The following is a 27655-nucleotide window of genomic DNA, read 5'->3' on the forward strand; positions in this document are numbered from 1 at the left end:
TTCCTTACATTTCACACCTGAGTTCTACTTCTGATTTCTCACAGACACATCACCGAGTAACAGACTATGGCATGGGCTTCAAAGTCAGATGGAGGAAAATCTAAGTCCCAGCTTTGTCCTCCACTCACTGCATGATCTTGGGGAAGTTATGGGTAGGGTGGCTAGATAAAACAGACACCCAGTTAAGTCTGGATTTCAGATAAACTACAAACAATTTTTTAGTGTTAAGTATGTCCCATGCAAAATTTCCTGTATTTTTACTTGTTATATCTAACTACCTGACGGAAGGGGGTCTCTCTGAGCCTAAAGAGCCTCAATGCAGAGATGTTAGCAGCCACCTCATAGGGTATTTCTGAAGGTAAATGAGCTAGTATAGGCCAAGGGCCACAGCCCTGTGCTTGGACAAATAAGTATTCAATCTCTAGAAGGTGAGTGAATGGCCACTCCAATCACTGGCTGGACAGAACTTTATTTAAATAATCAAGTCCCGGGGCGCCTGGGTGGCTCAGTGGGTTGAGCCGCTGCCTTCGGCTCAGGTCATGATCTCAGGGTCCTGGGATCGAGTCCTGCATCGGGCTCTCTGCTCAGCGGGGAGCCTGCTTCCCTCTCTCTCTCTCTCTCTCTGCCTGCCTCTCCATCTACTTGTGATTTCTCTCTGTCAAATAAATAAATAAAATTAAAAATAAATAAATAAATAAATAAATAAATAATCAAGTCCCATGCTGAAGAGGTGATATGCTATACCATCTCCACACAGACCTCAATCTCGCCAGCCACATAATTCCAAATTGAGACCAACTTAGGCCAACAGCATGGCGCACATCTGCTCCGAATCTGCCAAGTCCAACGAGAAAACCTACGGACACAAACATGGGAGCCATATCGCTTTGTGAGGCAATTCTTACAAAAGCTATCATTTACCAAACACTGTAAACAATACCTTCTCCGATCTTCATGAAAATTCCGCAAGGCGCTACATTAGTACTCATATTTTAAACTTAGGGAAGGAGACAGATTCAAGTTGGCCAAGATGTCCAAGACTGCAGAGCTGTGCTAGAACCAGGCTTCAAACCCAAGCTAACTCCAGGCCCAGATCCTTCCCACCGGCTTCATGCTTCAGGTCATGAAAACCATCTACGGGATTTCAAGCCGAGCTTCAGAATTCCTCACTCTTCCCAGTTAGAGAATCTTCCCACAATGGCAGAAGCTGTTAGGGCCTCTGGCTTGGGAACACAGAGATGCTGAGTAAGGAAAATCACCTGGAAAACCAAAATCTCAAATCAGCCATTCAGTTTTTAAATCATAGTCACAATTTTATGTGCATTTGAAGTAGTACAAAAGCAAGCAGAGAGCAGCAGTGACTTCACGGGGAAAGAGCCTCTGGGGGGGTGCCCAACCACACCCCTCGCAGACCCAGTCCTCCCGCCTCGGTAACTTAGTGAGGGTTTGGTTCTGCAGGACCTTTCACACACTGCTGAGAAACTGTAAGTTAAGGGCATAAGTTTTTAAAAAGCCATCAGGGGTATAAAAATGTATATATAAGAATATTTCATTAGTACTAGTTATTATAATTACTGCCAACAATCTAAATGCCAATCAACAAGGGAATGATTAATAAAATATGCAGTCAGATTTTAGAATACTAACTAGCCATTAACAATGTTTGAGACATTGTCATTACCTACAGAATGCCTGGTACACTATATGAAAAAAAGGATACAAACTAAATGTACAATATTTTAATTATGTAAAATATTTGTATATAGAAAGAGAATGAAGGACTAGAAAAATATAGGAAAAAGATTAACAATGAGATCTCTAGTATTTTCTTCTGATATTTAACTACATTTTAATTTTTTAGAACTGGCATTTACTTCTTTTATTCAGGAAAAAAAAAAGAACTTCTTTTTTAAAGTCTAGCCGGGAGCACCTGAGTGGCTCAGTCGTTAAGCATCTACTTTCAGCTTCAGGTCATGATCCCAGTGTCCTGGGATCAAGCCCTGCATCCGGCTCCCTGCTTGGCAGGAAGCCTGCTTCTTCCTCTCCCTCTCCCCATGCTTATGTTCCCTCTCTCACTGTGTCTCTCTCTGTCAAATATATAAAAATTTAAAAATCTTAAAAAAATAATAATAAAAAGTCTAGCCAGTTTAGTAATTCTCAACTAGGGAGAAAATAATCCCTTCCCATTGGTCTATTGAAATGATGGAGAACTTTCTTTGAGAATTACTGACATTTATGAAGCACTGACTCTATTTCAGACACATACCTAGCATTGTACATACCTTATTTTATCCTTACAATGCCCGTATGAGTGAATTAAATATAATCCTTTCTCTAGTTTCAGATGTGGAAACTGAGGCAGAGAGAAGGCAAGTAACTTCCTTCAGCTGGCCCAGCAAATGAGTGATAGACCTGAGATCTGAATCCCCACAATCTGTCTTCGGGGCCAGTGCTCTTCACCAGGTCAGGTAGTCTGGAGATCTTCAGCATGCAGTTTATACCCTGCAATCTATTTTCTCATCAGAAAGCCTTGTAGGACACCCATGAGAATTATCAGAGCTCAAGTCTTTTTGTGAAATTTCACTGTGCACTCAACTACACAGGAAACCCCAAATCCTCAGTAGACCGTATAGCAAAATCAGCAATATAACTACACAGACAGATGAAACCTCAACAAGAATCCTACACATACATGCAAAATTCAAGAGCTAGATTTTGGGAGACTTCCATGTGGGTGCTCCAGGAAGACACAAGCTCTCAGGGTGAGCAAGGACACTGGCTTTCATAAAACAGAGGGTATCCACCTATCCGCTGTAGTATTGCTCCGCCCAAGCCTCCCTTCTTCACCCTGAGCTAGCTCAGGTCATTCTGGGGACACTGGGCACCTGCCCTTCACCAAAAGCCCCATGACTCAGGGCTATGTGTACTTACTAGCCCCCCAGCCCTGAGCAGTACCTGGCCCTGAAGCAGACACAGTACTGTCCAATCACTTGGTCAGTGTGAATCACAGACATGAGAGAACAGCTCGTTGAAGGCCAGAGACCTTTGCCCCCAAGTGTCTACGGGACAGCACCAGAAATCTGCTCTCAGTTTGTATTTACAATGGACTTGACTCACTAGATGAAAGCTGCTGCCTTCCTGTGGTCTACTCATCACCAGTGCATTTAAGGAAATCACTGTTACAGGAAGCTCCAAAACCCCTGTCAGGACCACCCCAGCAAATTGCTAGAACTTCGGCATCAAGTGCCACAGGACACAATGGAACACTACTGTGAGTTCATCTTCAAAGAAAAAGCTAAGCGTTCCTCAAAGGTGTATGCAAGGTACTTAAATGCCCAATGGCAGAAACTGTGATAACCTTGCCACCCCTACATGGTCCCTCATACTCTACCCCTTACAAAGCCCTCTCAGGAACTAATGCCTTGTGAACCTGACAACAGATATATAAAGCGGAAAGAGGCACCACGATCATCTGGCCTCCACAGATGAGGAAGCTGAGCCTCCAAGACTCTTCATGACTTGCCCAAGATCACAAAGCTGACGGTGCCTGACAGTGCCAGGGGCAGGGGTTACCTGAAACAGGGCTTTCCAATCCAGTGTTCTTCCCACATAGCACATACGCACCCTTACCATCCTTGCCAGCAAGAATGAGTTGCTAGACAACAGAGGAGAACTAGGAACTGTAAACCCAGTATACTACAAAGATGTCCCCTGAGAGTCGAGAATGGCGGAAACAAGGGTTCTACCTAGACAGCAGGCTCCTCGTGGCTGTTCATTCATCACTGGAGAGAACTACATATTCTAATAATATGGAACATGTCCTATAGATCACACATGCCTGTCAAATGAACCCGTTTGGCCTCCTCCTTCATTAAAAACTTGATGTGCTTCAGTGGGCAGTAACTGCTACACGTTTTTAAGCATCCGAATCCCAAAACAGACTAAGCTTTAACCAAATCAAATATTGTTTTGTTCGGCAGGACAAAGATGAGCCAGCCACCCTTTGGCCCCACTGCCTCTTTGAAAGGATGCTTCCTTGATGATTTATTGATCTCCCCTTCAAGACTCTGGACATTAAAACTAAAAGTTCTCATTTTTTTTGGAAAGATGACTATCGGTCATGTCGCTTTAAATTTTATAGGTTAGCATAAAATTTTACAGGCACATCACTCTCTGTTTGATGAAGATGTCGCTATAAATCAAAATAAAATCCTTGGTCGGCTCAGAGCTTGATGCCAGCTAGAGCTATCCACACAAACAACAGAGACCTCACAGGCAAAATTTCATGCACACACCCTATTCTAAACCCAGGAGCTCATGGCCAGTGAACACTAGCAGCCCTCAAAACGCTTTTGGTAGAGACTTGGAAAATGTGAACATTCAGTTGACATCTGAGTTGCTTGAATGAATATCCTGATATACATAGAGGTACCCAGAAGTTATAAATCAGCATCAATTGTTTTAGATATCTCCCATCAGTTCTGATCAGGTTTAACTGTAACATCAACAGAGGAGAACTAACCAGAGATAGGCAGGCACGTGGGAATCTCTAATAGTTGTTGACAATGATATATATTAAAACAAGTATCTTCTCTCAGGGCTGAAGCTTTAATAAAATACTCAAAACTTAAGGAGTGACATATTCAAACTCCCCCACAGCACTCCAGAGGCACTTGTACCCTTGAGCGGAAGAGCCCCTATACCTCCCCCCTCGGGAGGAGGGGCTGGACGGAGGGAGTCTAAGCATCCAGAATGAACCCGAAGTACTTGTTCTCTCCAGCACTTCCAGCTAAAGCAGGACTGTTTGCTTATGTAATGACCGTGCCTCTGCAGAGCTGGTATTTTAGTGGAGAACATTTTACATGCCTTCATCTGACATCTCTGGGTGTACTGAAAATGTAAATGATGTTATCTGCCCAGGCATGGCTTGGTTACAGTCAGTTAAATAGGGATTACAGTGTGTACATTCAAATGGGAGGCACACATGGTTAGCAAAATGAAAACCCCCACATCGTATCTGGTAATCCTGAAGCCCAGAGCACTGCATGTTCAAATTGGTCCCGTGAGGAGTGCAAACACAAAGATAACCATGGGAGAGAAGAGTGGGGGAAAGGGGAGAAGAAGATTCTCGATTATGACACAACCTCCCTCTAAACAAAGCTCTGAGGAGTAGAGCGGAGAACAGCTCATGGCCCCTGACTGCAGTCAGGACAAAGAGTCAACAGCCCCGTCTCTGGAAAGTCTCCCAGGCCAGCCAAAGCCAAGGCCTGGCTAAGGAGTGACCAGACTGCAAGGCTCATTCTGCACAGCGAGCCGCCGGCAGCCCCAGCCGCCTTCAGGGCTCTTTGCCTTAGTGCAGCTGACAAGAGACTCTCTTGGGAAGGGGAAGTGGGTTTCAGGGAGAACTGGATGACCATAACCAGTAAGGACAGGAAGGAGAAGGGCTCCTCTGAAAATCTAATCCTGTAGTGTCTGGGAAGGACATTTTCATAACAAAAGATGACCTTCAAGGCAAAGGTGACCATAAATGACCTAGGCAGGGAGACAGCAGCCCTCTTTCTGGAAGAAAACCAAGTAAACGGATGGTACCGACTCCCCTGGTAACGGTGCAAGTCCTATCACAACAGTCTAAACTCCTAACCTAACCTACGTCATGAATCGAGTCCTTTGTCACTTTCTGGATGAGACAGAGAGGGGTCATCCTCCACAAGCTCAACCATGCATCTTCCACGTCTCCTTTCGCAGGCCCTCTTCCCCAAGTCTCAAGGGACTCTGCTTCTTTAGCCTTTCTCCTCATCTTGTTTTCCCCAACAACAACCCTGGTTAAGTAATTCTGTTTCTGCCGGATAGCCATCCTAGGCAGATGAGGCACAGCCACAAGGAGGACAACCACGGAAACTCCTAAGAACAGTAATAGTGAATGTCTTGTTTGCAGATGTCTTCCCAGAGCCTAGAAGGCACCAGGCCTGTCAGTGAGCCCCAAGAAAGTCTGAGAGCAGGAAGACTCCCCCAAACACAGAAACTCAGATTCCAGATAGTTCTCGAACGCCCAGCTGAAGACTCTGGGAATGAAGCAGGACCTCAGATACCAAAGGACGACAGAAGGACTCCCAAAGCTGGGAGCACAAAGAAAACCAGTTGCTGTGATTGGGATAAAGGGTTGAATGAGGGAGTGGCTAGAGGCAGCCTTCTCTCTATAAATCTGAGAGAAGATTAGGATGGAAACTACTCATGGGCAGTTCCCTTGGGACAAAAATTATCAGCTTACTGAGGTTTTCCAAATGGACTTCTAGTGAGCACTTTAGCCCAGCAATTTAGGAAAAAAAAAGAGAAATAGCCTATGGTGCCAAAAGAAGGTAAAGTTCCTGAGGAGAAAAGGAGCAAGGACAATTCTAAATCCAAAATAATTAACACAGGGCGGGGAGAGGAGGGGACACGGAATACTTGAAAGCTACAAGACAGTCAGAGAAGATGGAATTGAAAAGACTGAAATTCAAAATCTCTGCCCACCAAGTAGCTCAGCAACCTGAGCCAAATTATTTTAAATCCCTCTCAGCCTCAGATTCCTTATCGACAACACTACCTACAAAATCAGATTCAGGTATGCCAGGCAGGATGGGCTACATAATCTCCAGGTCCCATGCAAAAATGAAAATATGAGACTTTTTCCAAAAATAAAGAATTTCAAAGTGGCAACAGCAGAGTATCAAGCAAGCACAGATCACACACACGTCAGGACAGCCTCAGCTCTGGTCTTTATGATGTCACAGTATTTTTTCCATGTTTGCTAGTTTCCTTCCCCCAGGTCTATTTCCCGGTAGAGATCAGATTTAAAAAAAAAAAAAAAAAAAAAAAAGTTCAAAAATAAAGGACATTAAAAAAATTTAAAAGGCCTTATCAATTTGAAATCTACTTAAGTTGATAACTTTGTGCCATGATTATATAAGGTAATATCCCTATTCTCAGGGCATATACACTGAGGTATTTAGGAGCAGAGGACCATGAAGTATGTAATTTATTCTCAAATTATTCAGAAAAAATAATTTAGTGTGCATGTGTATGTGTAAGGAGTGAGTGTGCAAGTCTGTAATGAGAAAGCAAATGGTATAAAGGTTAACAGTAAGTAAATCTGGACAGATGAAGTTTCTTTGTTGTATTCTTATTCTTGCGACTTTTCTGTGAGGATAAAATTATTTCCAAAGAAAAAGCGTCCATCACATAAAGGTCCCATGTGAGCTTTGAGGGAGCAGATAGGGAAGAGGAGAGCAAAAGAGAGGTAAGGCTGAAACTCTCTACAGATGGGGATCATTTTACTTTGTTAACTGCCGAATCCCCAGCATAGAGCCTAGGTCAACAAACATTTAAGGCCGGAAGCAGAAAAGGAAGCAGCACCCTGTGCTCAGACTAGCTTGAGGAATAAGGACCACAGGCAGGAACAGAAGGCTGATAGTTACACCAGTACTTGGGAACCAACAAGCTGCCTCTATTTAGCATGAGACCAAGAAGTGTGTGAATACAGACACACAGTGTGGCGTGTGTATAACACACCCTGCAAAAGAGACTTCATTCTTGTCACCTGCTAACAGTTCAGATAAACTCCCCTCAGGCCCACCATTTCACCTCCCACACCTCAGGAGCCTCCCTGAGGGAATGCAGGAGGTCACTAATTCGTTCACTGACTGGATGATGTCTCTCACGTGCCAGGCTCTAAAGTCAAGTTCCCTGTTCTCTAGAGCTTTCATTCTAGAAGGATCTTGCAAGCTGGCTGCATTAAATAATTTTCTTGAGATCCCTGAGGTCTTTTCCAGCCCTGAAAATTCTACACAACAATTTCAGGGCTTTTAGTTCCAAAATAGCAGGAATATTATTGTATACAACCACCCTCTAAAGGACTCATAGAAAAATGCATATTCTCCTAAAGGTGAAAATATATTCAAGATGGCCTATGTTTAACTTTAAAAAAAAAAAAAAGTACACATGGGCAGTGAAATGCTTGGAAGCATACACAAATAAGCCTTCTGCCAAGAATCAAGTTGATTTTTGGCAGCCAAGATTCTTGTTCCTTGACAAGGTATACAAATAGTAAGAATTGCAAAAATCTACTAAAGCCCTGTAGCCAAAAAAAAAAAAAAAAAAAAAAAAAAAAAAAAAAATATATATATATATATATATATATATATATATATATATAAAACATAGAAACGCTTTTTAAAGCCATAAATTTATCAATGAGAAAATAACTATGAAGTGTAGATTAATGATTAGTATTAAAATTAAAACATCAAAAGTATTTTAATTTTCTGTTTCATTAGTTCTTCTCATTCACAGTCAACTAGCACAAAAATGGTTACAAAGGCTAATTTTGTTAAAGACCTTAGAGAAAAGAGGAAAGAATTGCTTCTTCATGAATACTAAGGATGATAAAATAAGAAACCAATAACACTTTATCTCTTTATATAAATTAACCTAATTTAGAAATAAATTAGTACTATACTATATGCAGAACTTGTTACGTATCCAAGAAAGAAATGTTACATGACTAGCATCATGGTACCTATAGTTGCCAGATATTAAACCTCTGCACTGATTTATATTATTTAGGACAAATGGTAAGGGATAGGGGATCAAAAATATAATTAAAGATTCAGAATAAGAGGCTTATGAGAATATTATTTCCCAGATGGTTTCTCAGGAGCTAAAATAGGAACATCCATCTATGAAAGCTGGTCTCAAACACAGGCCGCAAATTAAGATACTAAGTATTTGTCCTTCAAAAACCATCCTCCTGGGGTGCCTGGGTGGCTCAGTGGGTTAAGCTGCTGCCTTCGGCCCAGGTCATGATCTCAGGGTCTTGGGATCGAGTCCCACATCGGGCTCTCTGCTCAGCGGGGAGCCTGCTTCCCCCTCTCTCTCTCTGCCTGCCTCTCGCCTCCTTGTGATCTCTCTCTCTGTCAAATAAATAAATAAAATCTTTAAAAAAAAAAAAAATCATCCTCCTGACCCGGACATAATTCACAAAGATCTGGGTACCGCATTATTTTCTGGTAGATGCCGAGAGGGCCCACCTCAGCAAGGTAACTTCCACAAGTAAAGGCCATTCATCCGTGGTTTTACAGGGCAGCAGCTTTAAAAGCTTTATCCTTAGAAATGAAAAAGTTCTAAATGTCCTTTGGATTCATGGAGTCAATGCTTTACCAGACAGTAAATTACCAGATAGTGAAATCATTACCTGATCTAAATGCTACATGGATTATATTACTCTGTTTGTAAAGTTCAGCACCTGGCTCCCCACAGAGAGTTCATAATCACTTTTTAGCTACGCAGATACACACGAAAGTCCGTTGGAGGCCACCAGGTAAAGAGAGCCCTCTGTCATGGAACCCTGCTGCCCTCAGCAATGCGCCGAACGAGGCTAATGCCCAGAACATTCTGCCCTGTAGCAGTTCTGCAGTGAGTATCTTCATACTCACCTGGCCAATACACAGAGGCTTTGAAATGGTTCCAAGTGAAACTCCTTTTATGTCATAATATTCCAATGCTATTAAGATCGAACCAGTTCCAATAATCAGAAAAAGCAGAGACTTACAAGATTTATGCCACAGAAAATCCACTTAGCATTTCATAATGCTTAGCTCAGATCATGAAGGCCGGTTGAGGTGGAATGGCAAAAGGCTGGCATTTAGAATTAACTCTCCCAATAGCCGATTGGTATGAATAGGCACCAGTCACCTTCTTTTCTATAACAGGGGATCGGTTTTAGTCAGACGTTCACATCAGATTACTTTGAAATGTGATAAACACTAAAGACTGTGTTCATAGAAGGTTGCACAAAAGTATATGTATATACCTAAGAGTGTTTTGAATAATGTTCAGTGATTTCACTAATGTCCTAAAGTCCAGTTGTGGGTTCGGTTTAAAATCCTTCAGTAAGGGGCACCTGGGTGGCTCAGTGGGTTAAAGCCTCTGCCTTCGGCTCAGGTCATGATCTCAGGGTCCTGGGATCAAGCCCAACGTCGGGCTCTCTGCTTGGTGGGGAGCCTGCTTCCCCCTCTCTCTGCCTGCCTCTCTGCCTACTTGTGATCTCTCTCTCTCTCTCTGCCAAATAAATACATAAAATCTTAAAAAAAAAAAAAAAAAAAAGAATCCCTCAGTCAGATAGTTTCCCAAGTCCTTCCTGGTCTTGATGCATCAGGCGTCACTGCAGACCAGGGTACTGCTTATGTCCTTAGCTGTACCTTCCTAGGTTTTAGACGTTGGAAGTTCACATTTTTAAGTCCATTCTACAAAGAAAATTATAGCCCTCATGTCTCTCACTTGGAAATCTGAGCATTGGGATAGCCTTTGGGGTCTCTGGCTTTAGCTGTCCCCCTCACACATGTTTCCACTCTCTAAATGTGTTGTTTGGTGGGCAACAGTTCTTCCCTTCCCCCTAACTCCCTCCTCTCCAACCTGTTCCTTGGAGGTTGGAACTAACCCCTCGTGCCCAAGGGCTCACACGTAAGCCCAATGGATCTCTCTGAGAAACGCTGCTTACATTTCAGAGTGTAGACAAATCACCTGGAATCTTGTTAAAAATGCAAAGTTCAATGCAGGATTTCCAACACACCCCAAGGACGGCTCCATTTCCAACCAGTTCCCAGCCCCCACACCTACCTGGTTCTCTAAGTGCCTTTCTCAGCCTAAAGGTAACTCACATTGGTGCCTCTGTGGAGTCCTTTAGTGGCCTCTAGAGGGTCTTGAAGCTCTTCTAAAACACTCAAACCCACATCTGAGTTGCTTTAAAAGAAACAAGTTTGTATAACACATCATTGTACCACAATGAAAGAAGCAGCAGCTAACAAACCTGGGTTTGAACACCATCATATAACAATGTGTTTTGTGGCTAATTGTTTACCTCTCTGAGTTTTATCTGTAAAACTGTCTTGTTGAAAGACTCAAGAGAGATGAACTGGAAAAACAACAACCACTGCGAATTCTAGAGGCAACTTTGATTCAGGATCAACCCTAAAATTTCCTGATGGTGCCCCAAGAATATGCCAGTATAGAATCCACTGATTCCTCCTGATAGGTCTAAACTTGGTTATCTTAGCATCAGCTCCAAATTCCTCTCTGTAGCCCCCAAAGAACCCCACGTACAAAGAAGGAGGTATCATGCAACATAAGAGTAATCTAAGACAAGATTTCTCCTAACTCTGAAACTTCTAGGAATAGCGAAGGGGTCCCCAGCATTGGTTTTCTCTCACACAAAGGAGAACAGATGTCTGACACAGTTTGCCTTCTACAAGAAAATGTGTGCGCTTCTCCAAGTCTCTAGGTACCCCTTTCACTAAGATCGACAGGCATTACATCTCAGGGTTACATCTGAGCTACTCCAAATGAAGGCACTGTTCCTGCAATTCCTGTGTTTCATATTTACTTCTGTATCAACTCTTTAATTATCCTGCTGTGAACTGTGTAGTCCTCATCATGGATTAATCAAAACAAAATGCTATTTTTATATTCTTTGCTGCCTGTTCTTAAGAACCCTCCCAAAGTATTTCTGTTCACCACCAGGAGGCCATGGATAGCATTGTGAGATCAGTTAATGCTCAAAGGTTTATTTCTGTATCGTTTAACAAACAGATCTATTAGCTATGAGACAAACCACATTTTAAGGACACTAACATGATATTAAAAAGAATATGAGGGGCACCTGGGTGGCTCAGATGGTTAAGCATCTGCCTTTGCCTCAGGTCATGATCTCCAGGTCCTGGGATTGAACCCCATGTCGTCAGGCTCCCAGCTCAGTGTGGAGTCAGTTTCTCCTTCTGCTTCTCCCCGTTTGTGTCCTCTCTCTCCCCCCCCACTGAGATGAATAAAAACTTTAAAAATAAATTAATTAACAAATAAATAAAATACGAAATAAATCTTTTAGGAAAGAAAATACTGATATGAAGGTGAGCATATCACTTGCCCCCATCTGCATAAAAATCAAGATTTTCATGTAAACTAATATCTAATATAGTGGACCCATCGATGTTTCAGTCAATCAGCAACATTGGCCCATTGATTCTCACCCCTCCCAGTACATCAAAATCGCTTAAAGATAAACAGACTAGAGATATAGAGGCATAGCTATATATACACAGATAAAAATGTGGATATGAGGAATGAATGAATGGAGAAGACATCTTGGTCCCACACCCAAGAGATTATTTTACAAGACTGGAGTAGAACCCAACCATCACTATTTTTTAAGCACCCCAGAAGATGCTAACGTGTAACCAGAGTTGAGAATTGCTACTTAATGTTGGTTGTTAAATCATTTTAAGAATGTGCTGGCATAAAACACACACCGAGGGGTGCCTAGCTGGCTCAGCAAGTAGAGCATGCATGCGGCTCTTGATCTCAGGGTTGTGAGTTCAAGCCTCGCATTGGATATAGAGCCTGCTTAAAATAAATAAAATAAAACAAAACACATACTGAGATTATCGATTGTTTTTCCTGTTTCTTTGGTCTTTTCTGTACTCTCCAGCTCTCTTACAGTGAGCCTATATTGCTATCATCATAAAAATAAAGTGAAAAAAAATTTTTAAAGAAAACCAGCATCCACAAAATCCCAAGCATAAATGACCATTCTCCATTTTCCTGCTTCCTCTATACTCACACTATTTGTATCCAGAGCCGCCTTATTATATGTTCCTCTTCCCATACTTTTAAGATTTAGTATAATATAGGCTATCACAGAAAATAATCCTTAGCAAACTCATGAATACTGTGGCTCTGTTGAGACTATGTATTTATCACCTTAAGCCTGGGGTTTTCAACCCACCAGAATCTAATTGGCTGCCCAGTGGCCTCTCCCGGGGAGTTCTAAAACTTCTCCAATACCCTGGCCACACCCCAGACCAATTAGGTCAGAATCTCCGAGGGGGTCGCACACAACAGTTTTATATACCCAGATGATCCCAATGTGCAGACAAGGCTGGGAACCACGGACTCTAAGAGTTAATTAATACAAATCTCCACATCCAGAGATAAAACTCCTACGAGATTAAAAGCACAATACCTTGAAATTCTGACACCAGTGTAATTTCAAAGAATGGTCATTTGTGAATGTACATCAATATTCGATTTCAAGTTAGCAAGGAATAAAAATAGGAACTAAATAATAAATGTGTTCACCGTTCTCCCTTCTAATTGAGCATAAGTCGCCATCTTTTATATTTAAATACAAAACATTCAAAGAACTCTGTGATATGGCACATATTCTGACCAAGATCAGAAATAGGCAGAACAAAATTGGACCAAAAGAATGTTTTCACAAATTCTACATTTATCTTACCCATGTAGGTGTTGTTTCTGAGTAACTTTGCATCCTGGAAGCCAGGAGCGTACTCTTATATTGCTTGGGGACTCTTAGATGAAAGGCCTAGATGAGAACCACTTTTCTTGTTTGTAAATCTGAAATAAAGGTGCATTTCCTTAAGTTTTAAATATGCTGTTTGATTATTCTTCTCAGGTACCCCCAGGCCTCCTATCCTCCTCTTTTATGAAGGAAACTGGTGCTTTTATTTTGGAGCAGGTCTATGCGATCCTCTCTGGGGTTAAGAATTAGCCCACAGACAACCCTCAGTTCTGTGGACTGAAGATTTTTTAGACACAGGCAGCAGAGAATTTTAATAGTATGCAAAACACTGCAATTAGGCAGGTTTTACTGATAGTGTTATTTTAATGAGTGAAACCTCCATATTCAGAGTTGAATAAACTCCACACACATATAGCCAACGCAGAAATTCCAGAAAGCAGTATTAAATGAATGCAAAAGGTCCAAAATTCTTTTAAAGAAATGAGTTTGTCCTTTTCCATTTCAAGACATGATACGTTTGTAATCATCTTTTCTAAAGCATACTAGGATTCTCAGCAGAAGTGACCTTTTCCCTCTCAATCTCAGGAAGAGATGGTTTATGGGTATTCTTTTGTTCTCCACAGCAAAAGCATGAGCAAAGGAGAGAAGAGGGATGGCAGCCAGAGAAGGGATACATTCCACAGCACAAAGATTAGGAGCCAAATTCAGAGTGCAAAACTAATGAAAGAGTAGATGGTTCTTATCTCCCTTCTTAAAGGAATAAATTCATTCAGCAGCATTTTACTAAGCATCTACTATAATGCATGCAGTACACGCTACTAGGTACTGGAGACAGACGTCAAAGAAGTCTCCATTCTCCTGGACCTTAGAAGGAATGGCAGTGAGGCCACAGCCTATGGTGACAGGAGAGCCTAAAACAGGGCCTGGCTGAGTCTGGGAGGTCAGAAAGGCTTCCCTGCAGAAAGGACCTTCACTTTGGGGTCTGAAGAAGGAGTTGAAAGCTAGACAAGTGAAGAAGTAAGTTTTGTGAGCAAAAAACGCAAAGATCAGCCAATCTGCAGCATAATGAGGGAGGGGAAGAGTAGGTTGAGGCTGGCGAGGCTGACGGGCACCAAAGAGGGAGTTCTGGATCTGAGCAGTGGGGTCACAGGACCTGGACAGCATCAGTCGTGTCAGGTGAGAGGGTAGACATCAGGGTAAGGAGCACCAAGGGGCTGTCTAAGCCACAGTGCACTCTTGGGAGCTACCAGCGTGTGGACAGGAGTGGAAGCTATTGGAGGGTGAAACCACTTCACACTAAGCCAACGAGCCTTAAGTGTGAAATTTGAATACCCCTTTGACACCAAGAGTTGGAACTTACAAAAACGTCAGACACACTTGCTGAGAGAAATGAGTCCTAAGAAAATACAAAGTATCACAGAGCCTCTGGGATGACTTTTCATTTACACAGTACAAAAAGACAAACTTGCATTTTTTTAACCTGTTTTGATAGACGTGAAATAGAAAGGTTTGTGACTACAAATGCAATCCCTAATAATGATTACTGTGGTCCAAGAAAAAAAAACCTGGATCTTTTGTGCAACTAAATGAAATAATTATGTTGCCCTTAAAGAACCCTGAATTTACTCATGGAAAGACATTTCATCCTCCCATCAATCTCTGTGCATATATTAGGCACAGAGTAGAAAAAGACAATTGGGAAAATGAGAGAGCAGGGGAAAATTAATTATAATTATGGAAATGCAGCTTAAAGAACAAAGGCTTAAATTTGTAACACCGGTCTAAGGGGAAATAATTCTCATAAGCAACCATTTAAAACGTGAAAAGTCTGCAAATCTGAAGGAAACGTTGACTGTTTATTAGACATGTTATTTCTTCTTTCTAATTTAGTAATCAGAAAATTGGTATTCCCAAGCATAAAGGAATAAAACAATCAAGGGCCTTTCTGCTTGGTTGGACTCCCAATGGCCACGGTTTAAGAGAAAGAACTTGAGTCCAACAGGAAGGGCCTGCCATGGTTCTCACTTAAAGGCAACAGGCACATTACTTCTTTTTCTTTTTTTTTTTTTTTTTGCTTTTCATAATTTAACTTTTATTGAAACATAAGCAGTAATTGCAGTTGATGATTATGTTTATCTATTTAATAAAAGTATATTAAAAATTATAATTAAAAAAGCTTGGTTCTAAATTAATTATACCTATGACCATAATCAACTTTTTTTAAGATTATTTATTAGTTTATTTATTTATTTAACAGAGAGCGAGAGATCACAAGTAGGCAGAGAGGCAGGCAGAGAGAGAGGAGGAAGCAGGCTCCCTGCTGAGCAGGGTCAGGTCCCAGGACCCTAAGATCGTGACCTGAGTGGAAGGCAGAGGCTTAACCCACTGAGCCACCCAGGTACCCCAAATCAACTTTTCCTCTTTTTTTTTTTTTTTTGTTTTATTTTTTTCAGTGTTCCAAGATTGTGTATGCACCATAACCAGTGCTCCATGCAATACGTGCCCTCCATAATCCCACCACCAGGCTCACCCAAACCCGAAACCCATCCTTTCTAAAACTCTGTTTCTCAAGAGTCAACAGTCTCTCATGCTTCATCTCCCCCTACAATTTCCCCCAATTCATTTTTCCTTTCTTTCTCCTAATGTCCTCCATGTTATTCCTTATGCTCCATGAGAAAGTGAAACCATATGATAACTGACTCTCTCTGTTTGACTTATTTCACTCAGGGTAATCTCCTCTGCCTTATCCATGTTGATACAAAAGTTGGGTATTCATCCTTCCTGCGGGAGGCATAATACTCCATTGTGTATATGGACCATATCTTCTTTATCCATTCATCTGTTGAAGGGCATCTCAGATATTTCCACAGTTTTGCAACTGTTGCCATTGCTGCTATGAACATTGGGGTACAGATGGCCCTTCTTTCCACTACATCTGTATCTTTGGGATAAATACCCAGTAATGCAATTGCAGGGTCATAAGGTAGCTCAATTTTTTTTTTAAATTTTATTTATTTATTTAACAGAGAGAAATCACAAGTAGGCAGAGAGGCAGACAGAGAGAGGGGGGAAGCACTCCCTAATGAACAGAGAGCCCAATGTGGGGCTCGATCCCAGGACCCTGGGACCATGACCTGAGCCAAAGGCAGAGGCTTTAACCCACTGAGCCACTCAGGTACCCCAGTAGCTCTATTTTTAATTTCTTAAGGAATCTCCACACTGTTTTCCAAAGTGGCTACACCAACTTGCTTTCCTAACAACCGTGTAAGAGGATTCCCCTTTCTCCGCGTCCTCTCCAACACTTGTTTCTTGTCTTGTTAATTTTGGCCATTCTAACTGATGTAAGATGGTATCTCAATGTGGGTTTTTTTTTTTTATTTTTTATATTTTTATAAACATATATTTTTATCCCCAGGGGTACAGGTCTGTGAATCGCCAGGTTTACACACTTCACAGCACTCACCAAAGCACATACCCTCCCCAATGTCCATAACCCCCCCCTCCTCCCAACCCCCCCCCCCCAGCAACCCTCAGTTTGTTTTGTGAGATTAAGAGTCACTTATGGTTTGTCTCCCTCCCAATCCCATCTTGTTTCATTTATTCTTCTCCTACCCTCAATGTGGTTTTGATTTGAATTTCCCTGATGGCTAACGATGATGAACATTTTTTCATGTGTCTCTTAGTCATTTCTATGTCTTCTTTGGAGAAGTGTCTGTTCATGTCTCCTACCCAATCTCCTGCCCACATGTTTATCTGTTTTTTGGGTGTTGAGTTTGAGGAGTTCTTTATAGATCTTGGATATCAGCCCTTTGTCTGTAGTGTCATTTGTGAATATCTTCTCCCATTCCGTGGGTTGCCTCTCTGTTTTGTTGACTGTTTCCTTTGCTGTGCAGAAGCTTTTAATCTTGATGAAGTCCCAAAAGTTCATTTTCGCTTTTGTTTCCTTTGCCTCTGAAGACATGTCTTGAAAAAAGATGCTGTGGCCGATGTCGAAAAGGTTACTGACAGGCTCATTACTTCGAACTACTAAAGCTTAATAAAGCTTCAAAGACTGAACATTGTTACTTCTCGTCCATCTGGGCTTCCCAAATATCCGGATCTTCTGTTTGCCATCTTGCACTCTACCCAGATCTTTTCGTCCCCTTGTCATTAGAGAATGTGAGTAGCCCCAACATAGAAAGCATAACAAGAAATATCACAGTGGATTCAGTTACTCAGCAAAATCTCCCCATCATTAGATTCTCAAATGGGGAAAAGAGGCTGAGACAACTCAGCACGGACTTATACGAATCTAGATCATTGCTTGGTTCTGATCAACCCAGCTACATAAACTTGCACAAAGCAAATACAATGAAGAACACCAGAACCTCTGGGGAAATTAAGTCACCCAAATTCAAAATCTTAGTGGGCAAAATCCAGAGTAGAGTGGCTGTGGAGGGGTCCAAGGGGTTAAAGGGATAGCATTCCCCGTTCAAAGTCACATTCCCTGAACCCCTATTCTGTGTACAGCCTCAAGCCTGGAATGCCAGGATGGCAGTCTTGAGGAATGAAATCAGAGGAAGTACCCCTCCCCTCCAGAGACAAGCCGGGGAAGAGCTACCAAAGAATGATTCAGAGATTTCTATAGGCTTGTGGGAGTCACCCATTTAACAGTGTGAGAAGAGACAAGAGAGACTATAGTCAGTAGGTCTGGGAAGAGCAGGCAGAATGACATCTTGTGAACAAACACAGAGATAAGAAAAGGGTCAGGACCAGACAGTTGCCCCAGTGTCCCGGAGAAAGGGAAGCCACGCCTCAGTCAAAGGGAATTCGGAAAGACAATGGGTGGGGTTGGAGGGAGCCAGGTCCTGGTCCCCTCTGAAAGAGTCCCTGGTGAGGGGCCAAGTGAAATTACATTCACAGAGGATGGACCCAGAGGGAGTCTGGATCACCTCCCCACCACCAACAGACAAATCGGGTGCCCGGCTGTGGCTTCTAGAACTTTGCTTTCCATCTCTCTTCCTTCTACCAAAACCTGAAGAGCCAGGCCTGAATTCCTCAAGGGGAAGAGGTATAGCAGAGTTCCCTGAGCCTCCACCCTCAAACTCCATCTGGCAGCTCAGGCCTGTGCCAGGGAGGTCAGGAAGGAGACAGAACATGAAGGAGTTTGAGATGAATGTTGTAAATTAGATGAGACCCTCAACAACCAAAAAGTAGTCAGAAAGTAATAGAATCCACCCAAGATGTTGCGAAGAGTACTTTTTTAAAAGCATTTGCTGGAGGGCACCTGGATGGCCCAATGGGTTAAAGCCTCTGCCTTTGGCTGGGGTCATAATCCCAGGATCCTGGGATCAAGCCCCACATCAGGCTCTCTCCTTTGCAGGGAGCCTGCTTTCTCCTCTCTCTCTCTGCCTGCCTCTTTGCCTACTTGTAATCTCTGTCAAATAAATAAATAAAATATTCTTTTAAAAAAATAAAATAAAAGCATTTGCTGGAGATGGCACCCAGGTGGCTCAGCTATTGAGAGCATCTGCCTTAAGTCCTGAGATCAAGCCCCGCGCCAGGCTTCCTGCTTGGCGGGGAAGCCTGCTTCTCTCTCTCCCACTCCCTTTGCTTCTGTCCACGCCCCACCTTGCTGTCTCTCTCTCTCTCTGTCAAATAAATAAATAATATCTTTTTTTTTTTTAAATAAGAGCAATCATTGGAGAAAAACGAAACAATTTCTTGTATATGCTACACTCAATTGAGAATATGCCATAAACCAGCCACAGATGGAAAGTCCATCATAGAGAAATACAAAAAAGAAATGAACCTCAAATTTTAAAATGTAAAGTAAGTAGCATTTCATTGAGAGTTTCCTTGAGAATTTTTCTGAAAGTCCGGGAAATGAAGGAATAGCACATGTTCCCAAAAAGCTAAAAAATCATTTTGTTTCGTAACAGCTCATATTAAAAGGTTATTTCTGTTGTGTTATAACGAGTACATAAGTATCCACTTTTGTAAGGCTGGCTGTAATTTATCCCGACAATGGAAAGAGGAAAGTGCATAAATCAATTTGGTCAGTTAATTCACAGCAAATTTTCCAATTATCCTCCACTTAAAGTGGGATGAGGAGAGAAGGTTAAAAATCAAATAAAAAAATTTTAAACACAAGCACTTAGAAAGAAGTGTTGAAGTCATTTGTCCTAAATCATGGCATTTTGCTGACATGGCAACTTGATCCCAGAGGGAGAAACTCACCCAAAGCAACACAGCTGGAGGGCAGCCCCCAAAACATGTCACACCTAGGTCAGGCTCGTTCTGCTTCTGCCCAGGCCTTTAGTAACACTGGCATATTTGCGAGGGGCACCAGAACATCACAGACCTGAAGGAATACCTCACTAGATGCCTTCTGCCTTGGTGGCCATCCTTTGGTGATGAGGGATGGGGGAGGGGAAACTGGAGAAGTGGGCTAAAGAGGAATTTACTGGGGGAGGCTGTTCCAGAATTACTTCTATTATAAAAACGACTGGGGGCACCCGAGTGACTCAGTGGGTTAAAGCCTCTGCCTTCGGCTCAGGTTGTGATCTCGGGGACCTGGGATCAGGCCCCGTATCAGGCTCTCTGCTCGGCGGGGAGCCTGTTCCCCACCCCCCGCCTGCCTCTCTGCCTACTTGTGATTTCTGTCTGTCAAATAAATACATAAATAGTCTTTTTAAAAATGAATAAATAATAAAATAAAATAAAAACGACTCAATACATTTTCTCCCTTATGACCTATCTTCTTTTTTTTCCCAACCTCTCTCTCAACTCATGCTTGAAATTTTTTGCATGCAGTATTTCTCTCCCAAGAGACAATACTTTTTTTTAAGTAATCTCTATGCCCAGTGTGGGGCTTGAACTCATGACCTCAAGATCAAGAGTTGCACACTCTACCAACTAAGCCAACCACATGCTCCCAAGAGGTAATACTTTTCAACTTAATGATGCTTGCAAAATTTTGACTGTCATTGCATTAATAGTAATTCTATGTGTACTCATATTTTCTGGACCTAGAAGATGTTTATACAATCACTGGATGGAAAAATTAAGCTTAGGAATGACACTAATATAAAATCTAGTAATGCCCCCAAGCCCCAGAAGCTGCTGCTGAATTCATAATACATTAATAAAACAGCCTCATTAATGAGAACCATAATTCCCTTCTGCGTAAGTTCATTGTCCTTTCATATACACCAGGCAGGACCTGGAATTCTTCCTTCTTTTTCCAGTATAGATGGAATTCTAGTGTAGGGGGAGTAAACTTTTCCATTCTTCTTTTTTGAATATAAAGACATTTGTCCTGAAAGCTTGCATATCAGTCCTAACTAATAATCTCTCCATGGTCAGAACTCACGGGTGTTTATGGGTGCATGCATGCTTGGACGTGCACATGTGCATGCACACACACACACATCTTCTCCCTAAAGAGAAATGTAATGTTCTGCCAGTGCAAAACTAACTACAAAGTTTACAGTCAAATGATAATATTACCTCCTTCTGATGACCATTGTTCCAGCCTTTCCTTCCTGCATCTTGGCCTGAAAGCACTCTCATTCACTACATACCCATCCTGATGTCTGACTACACAGGGACCTCAAGCACTATTGCTAGCGGGAACTTTGGAAACTGGCAAAATGCTCACTTTTTTTTTTTTTAATATTTTATTTATTTATTTGACAGACAGAGATCACAAGCAGGCAGAGAGGCAGGCAGAGAGAGAGAGAGAGGAGGCAGGCTCCCTGCTGAGCAGAGAGTCAGATGTGGGGCTCGATCCCAGGACTCTGAGATCATGATCTGAGCCGAAGGCAAAGGCTTAACCCACTGAGCTACCCAGGCACCCCTACGCTCACTTTTGAGAGAGGGAAACTGAGGGACCCCCCCAAGGGGACAAAGGCAACACAAGTGAAACTAGAAACAGAACTAATCTCCAGGATTTCACTTAAAGTCTACTTTCTTTTACAAACTGGTAGTCAAGTTTCTAAACTCCCATCACTGAGAAGGCCTCTGGCCAAGAAAGGGAGGTCAGACAAAAAGCAATTCATTACATTAATTAACTAAGTTAATTAGTTGCATTAGAGGGTTGCTTGAGGCAAAGTAAGAATACATATAAGGCACTTTTTGAAAAGACATATTACACACTTAATAAGAGAACTATCCTTCACTCTATCCCTGGGTAGTAAGAGATACTCATAATTCAGTTCAAAACCTTCCTACTCTAGATTTGTGATGGTCATTCAGAAACATTCACTGTAACATGATAACAACAGAAATAAATGTCAGTGTAAGTTGGAATGATACCATAATAATTTATAGGAAAGCAATTAATAATTCTTTCCAACATCACAATTATAACTAGCAGTGCATAAAAACAAAAGTTAAGTCACCTCTAAATTTATTCTATGAAGAAACTCAAATGTGTGGAATAACATATGTGCATAAAAAATTATATATATTAATTACAAATACATTGATTACTGTTTTTAAGAATCTGTCCCAAGTCAGAAAAAATGCCACAATTCACTACAACCAAGAGAAACAGGAGACAGTGTAGGTAATTTTCAAGTAAGAATAATTCGTGGAAGTACAATCTGTTAAAACAAGATTCCAAGGCACATGCCTGGCTCAGTTAGTAGAGCATGTGATTCTCGATATCAGTGTTATGAGTTCGAGCTCCAAATTGGGTAAAGAAATTGCTTAATGGTGCCCCTGGGTGGCTCAGTGGGTTAAAGCCTCTGTTTTCGGCTCGGGTCATGATCCCAGGGTCCTGGGATCGAGCCCCGCATCGGGCTCTCTGCTCGGCAGGGAGCCTGCTTCCTCCTCTTTCTCTGCCTGCCTCTCTGCCTACTTGTGATCTCTGTCTGTCAAATAAATAAATAAATAAAATCTTTTTTTTTTTTTAATTGCTTAAAAACAAAATCTTAAAAAAAAAAAGATTCATATAACACAAATCATTCTTTGCCCAAATATTTCCCCCCTATTTCAAACATAGCAGGTGAATAAAAGCCAAGTACAGACAAACATCAGCAATTAACTTCTTCAGTAGGTACACAGTCCCTTCAGATCATTAGATTCCCTAAGAATCTGGGCAAAGGACAGATGAGTGGGAAATAAAAAACAGATTTTCATAATTCCTATCAGGGCTGCTCTCATCACTGAACACAGAACCATGTCAATTCAACCAAGTCATTTTTGTCAGCCAATACAGATCATTTTTTAACTTTTCCAGCCATTCCATTCCTACCATTAGCATTGTTGCAAAGAGGAAAGAGAAGATAAAATACTGGACAGAAACAGACTATTAACAGTGTTTCTCTTTGGGTTGTGGGTTTATGGGTAATGAAAACATACCACCACCTCCATACTCAGAAAATGAGGCTATGAATATGCTTTTGGAACTGTGGAACAGTATACAAATGGTACTTTTTGCTTTTTTATTACTTTCGTTACTTTTTGTTACAAATGTTACTATTTTTACTTTTTTGTGTGTTTATTTTTTGTTTAGGGTGCCTGGGTGGCTCAGTGGGTTAAGCCGCTGCCTTAGGCTCAAGTCATGATCCCAGGGTCCTTGGATCAAGTCCCATATCGGGCTCTCTGCTTGACGGGGAGCCTGCTTCTCCCCTCCACTCTCTTTCTGCCTGCCTTCCTGCCTACTTGTGATCTCTGTCTGTCAAACGGGTAAATAAAATCTTAAAAAAAATAAAAATAAAAATAAAAGTGATTTTTTACTTTTATTGATCACTGTAGCCCATATAGTCCATTTTTCATGTAGCTCTTTCCTCCTCAGACTATTGCTTAAACCTATATGTAAGGAGTCCAACAAGCACAATTTGCACAACAAAGTCTGCATAGTCTAAAAGTCTATTATCTTGCAGCAGAAGTGGCTTTTTTCTGTTTATAATGGAACAGATTTTCTTTCTTTTTGTTTGGATTGATTTGGTTAAATGAGAAGAGCTCTCAGCATAAACAGGGAGAAACCAAGCATCCTGCTTGAGAAACCAAGTAGGCAAAAAGCATCCAAACTCACATCCCATATTCCAGAAGCCCCTTCCAAAGGTATCAGACATTTCTGACCCAACAGGTCCTGCCTTCTCTCTTCTCTCAGGCACGCTCTGAAATCCTCTACACAGATACTGTCTCTAGAGCTCCCCTGGCTTAAAATGTACAAGACTCCTCACAAATCTCCATTAAGTTAAATAAGTTCCTATCTTAACAGACAGACGTTCATTTTTGCAGAGGTAAACAAAGAGGAGGAGCAGAGATATCACTGTTTCCCGAATTACATATCCTTAGGCACAGAAATCCAAAATGGTGGGCACCTGGGTGGCTCAATGGGTTAAAGCCTCTGCCTTCTGCTCAGGTCATGATCCCAGGGTCCTGGGATCGAGTTCCGTACCAGGCTCTCTGCTATGCAGGGAGCCTGCTTCCTCCTCTCTCTCTGCCTGCCTCTCTGCCTACTTGTGATCTCTGTCTGTCAAATAAATTAATAAAAATCTTAAAAAAAAAAATCCAAAATGGTATTTTACACTATCAGAAATACTTATAGCTACTGCCTTATTATAAATGAATACAATCATAATTCTAATTTGCTTTCATCCTTTCAATCTTGGGAAAATCTGATATCTCTAATTCCTTGAAAACCGTAGCTCTAACATGTAAGCAACCAATTCATATTTTAAGTATTCTACTGCCCCCTTGTGTATCTCATGTTCAGTGAAAAGGTACCTCACAAAAATTACTGTTGTAATTCTCAGAAGTACTTCAATAGAATCTCAGGTATTAGAACTATAGACAACCTCAAGATCATCAAGACCAGCAGGCTCATTTCACAGGGAGAGAACGAGGCTCTCAAAGGATTATACCATTTGCTCCACATCATAACACAGCTACTTAATAGCAGAGCAACTACTACTGGATCGAACTTAAGCTTCTGAGTGCTGATTTCTCTGCCAAAAGGGAGATAGCTGTCTGGAACAAAAGAAATAATGGCATTTTGGAGTTAGAAAGATCAGAGTTTGAAATTTAGATCACCGTTTCACAATTTCCCTGAACCTCAGCTTCCTCCACATGAAAAGGGATGAACATTAACCCGTGCAAAGATGTTGAACCGAAGCAATACGAGCGTTCATCAAGCCTTCAGCATGATATGATAATATACTAAGCGGTAATCCAACTATAAAAATGCACAGAAAATTGTTTTTAAGTCGTTAAGCCTTTGAGATCTCTGGACAAAGGCATTCTAAAATACTATATGAAAGCACTTAAATCTGAACTTTATCTAATTAGATGCAAAATAAATCTTGAAAAAATAAAGGTACTTTTTCTAACTCCTTCGTTTCTTCACTTACCATATTTGTTCTTTTTTTATTACAAATAAAAACTTGTAACAGAAAATACCCCACAGCAAATGCCGTGTGTGTGTGTTTGTGTTTGTGTTTGTGTGAGAGATAGAGAGAGAGAGACAGAGATGAAGCAATGAACAGAAACTTTAGATGAGGTTCACAGAAAAACAGAGTGGAACTCAGGGTCACAGGATAAGGTCACAACTCCCCTTTGCTAAGGAGTCATTCACCTGCAAGATACTGCAATGCCAGGAGAGCCAGTCTGGAAAGGTAGAGGCAGGATTTAGTTTTGACCTTGATAATAATTAACTAGGTTAACTTGGGACAGTCATTTCATCTCTGCTTCCCTTTCTTGACCTGTGAGATAAAGTACTCCTTACCCTAGAAAAGTCCTATAGTGGGATAGCATAATGAATGTGAAAAAAGAAAAAAAAAAATTGTAACCTCTTAAGTACTTTTTTTTTAAGATTTATTTATTTATTTATTTATTTATTTATTTATTTGACAGACAGAGATCACAAGTAGGCAGAAAGGCAGGCAGAAAGAGAGGGAAGCAGGCTCCCTGCTGAGCAGAGAGCCCCATGTGGGGCTCGATCCCAGGACCCTGGGATCATGACCTGAGCTGAAGGCAGTGGCTTAACCCACTGAGCCACCCAGGTCCCCAACTCTTAAGTACTTTAATAAAGTAAGTAAGTCTGAGCTTCTCTTAAACTTAACTTAAAGCAATAATAAAGCATTATAGTCTGTCACCAAATCAGGAAAGAAGAACTAAACTTGGAAAGTCAAAGGCAGCTGAGATTATAGGATTGTTAAACAGCACTCTGATCCCTGGGAAATTTCTCCCTCTACCCTCTACATCTCCCCCAGCTTTTGATGGAGATTGCTCCAAAAATACTGACCACAAGTAAATCTTTGACTCTTAAATAAATTTCACTCAAGGATATCCCGATAGCAGGATTGACAGAGCTTATCCCTGACTATGTATCACAAAACACACACGCCAGCAGGGGAAAAGCAATTCATCATAGTTTGCGGGGAGGAATGACAAGTCTCGATTCCTCTCTGATTGGTGGCTGCAGTAAGGCCACCTGAGAATGACAGGTAAGTGCTCTGAATGGCTCTGTGGCCTGACAGTACACACATACCATGCTGGTAACAAGCAGACTGATGACTTGCATTTATTAACTGAACACTTACTATGGGTTGAGCCTCCCAAAATTTCAGACATCAGAAAGGATAGGATTGGAGTTGACAGCATAAAGGAGGAAAGGCACTGATCTAAACTAATTTATAAGGAAGAAAGTGGTAACCCCATTATGGTTATTGGGGCAGGCACATTTCTTATACCTGGAGGGGATGCGACCAGTGGATGAGACCAATTTGCTTCTCAGGCAAATTATCCATAAACGAGTTAACTTGAGCTCTTGGTTCGACCCAACAACGACACCATATTTGCATCCAGGGCGCTGGAATAAAAGTGCTGTCAGAAATAAACTAAAAGCTCCAACTTCACAAACACAAAAGGCAGCTCACCATGAAATACACTGTTGTCCACCAGAAAATGCCTGCGGTACTGCACACAGTTTCTTTTCTCCAAGTTCCAGTAGCTCATTGTCAGGAGATTGCTGGCACAGCATCAAAACCAAATTGCTCTGTCGAGGGAAACAGAGGGAGACAAACATGAGGAAAATGGCAGCCACACGCTCACCGTGGTAACATAATGCATCAGTTACCCGGCATGATGAGGCAACACAGGCCCCATACAACTTCTCCAAACGTGGAACTGGGATCCCCTAAGTCCTAAGAAGTTTCCCACAAGTCTTCCCAGAGGGTAGGACGTCACTTAACACACCACGGACAGTAGCTTTTTCAAACAGCACCTTTCGGGATTCAGTCATTACCATCTCAAGGGGGGAATAAATCTACAACCAGAGAATAAGTTTCAGGACGGGCTGATGTGCTCCAGGCCTCGCTCATGTTTGGCCAGAACCAAAACCAGGCAAAGCCGATAACTTCTCAGGAAGTTTCATCTCTAGGAGGAAAGGTAACCATCATTCCCAGTTCCTGAATTTTGGCTTAGTACCCCTCTGGCAGACTGTGCAATCAATCCTTAGGCATCTTAGAAATTATAATAATGTCTGTGTAGCCATGGATAAGCCAACAGGTAAGAAAGCTTGCCTCCCTCTTTTGGTTTCACTGGTGGCCCATTGAGGACCATTAAGGCCTGGCTCAGCGCACACTACACTCACTGGTGTAAGGAGAAATGGGCACAGGTCTCAAGCCGTGCAGACAAGAAGCGGTGCCTGCCGCTCCGTCAGGCTTGCCCCAGCACAGAGAGCACAATGCTAACTAGAGCCAGCATTTGAAAAGCAGAGATCTGAGCTGATGAATTAAACTCCTCCAAAAGCTGATGTGCATAACCCTGAACAAGGCCCCCATTGTTCACAGGATTTGGCTAAAGCAACTTTTCAGAATTCCAGCTCCTTTCCTGGTCACAGAATAAAGCCAGGCAACACCAAGCAGGGCCGGCACGAAGAAAAACCCACAGGTGGGAAACGATTTGTTATCTGTCCTATTAGAACAATGTAGAGTTTTGTAAAGATACTCCAGGATGAAGTCAGCCACTTGGTGAAAAAAATAAATTATCAGAGCTTTGTCTATTCATCAATGGAACAATTGGTGAAGGCTCCTAACGCTTTTGCCAGAGCTTCTCCTTGGCTCAAAGGCTCCTTCTTAACCCTCTCCAGCAGCAATCTCACCTAACTCCAACATATCCATTTTTGTTCTGGCTTCATGCCTCACTCCCGCCTGGCTAAGTCTGGCTTAGTCGCTCCTACTTCCTCAGGCTGAAGATAAGTCCTACCAGGGGTGCCTGGGTAGCATCTGCCTTTGGCTCAGGTCGTGATCCCAGAGTCCTGGGATCGAGTCCCACATTGGGCTATCTGCTCAGCGGGGAGTCTGGTTCTGC

General features: G+C 41.9%; 1 long non-coding RNA gene across 1 annotated transcript in view; it reads right to left on the bottom strand.

The window, feature by feature from the left end:
* Positions 1 to 765: 765 nt before the first annotated feature.
* Positions 766 to 27655, bottom strand: part of LOC309841887 — a 52088-nt gene continuing 25198 nt past the window's right edge. The window contains exons 2-3 of the long non-coding RNA XR_014299378.1: positions 26221 to 26339; positions 766 to 1259 (exon numbers count right to left, since the gene is read on the bottom strand). This is a non-coding gene — a long non-coding RNA (uncharacterized lncRNA). The remainder of the gene's footprint in view (positions 1260 to 26220; positions 26340 to 27655) is intronic.

Source organism: Mustela nivalis (genome assembly GCF_964662115.1).
Source record: "Mustela nivalis genome assembly, chromosome: 1".
NCBI lineage: Eukaryota > Metazoa > Chordata > Mammalia > Carnivora > Mustelidae > Mustela > Mustela nivalis.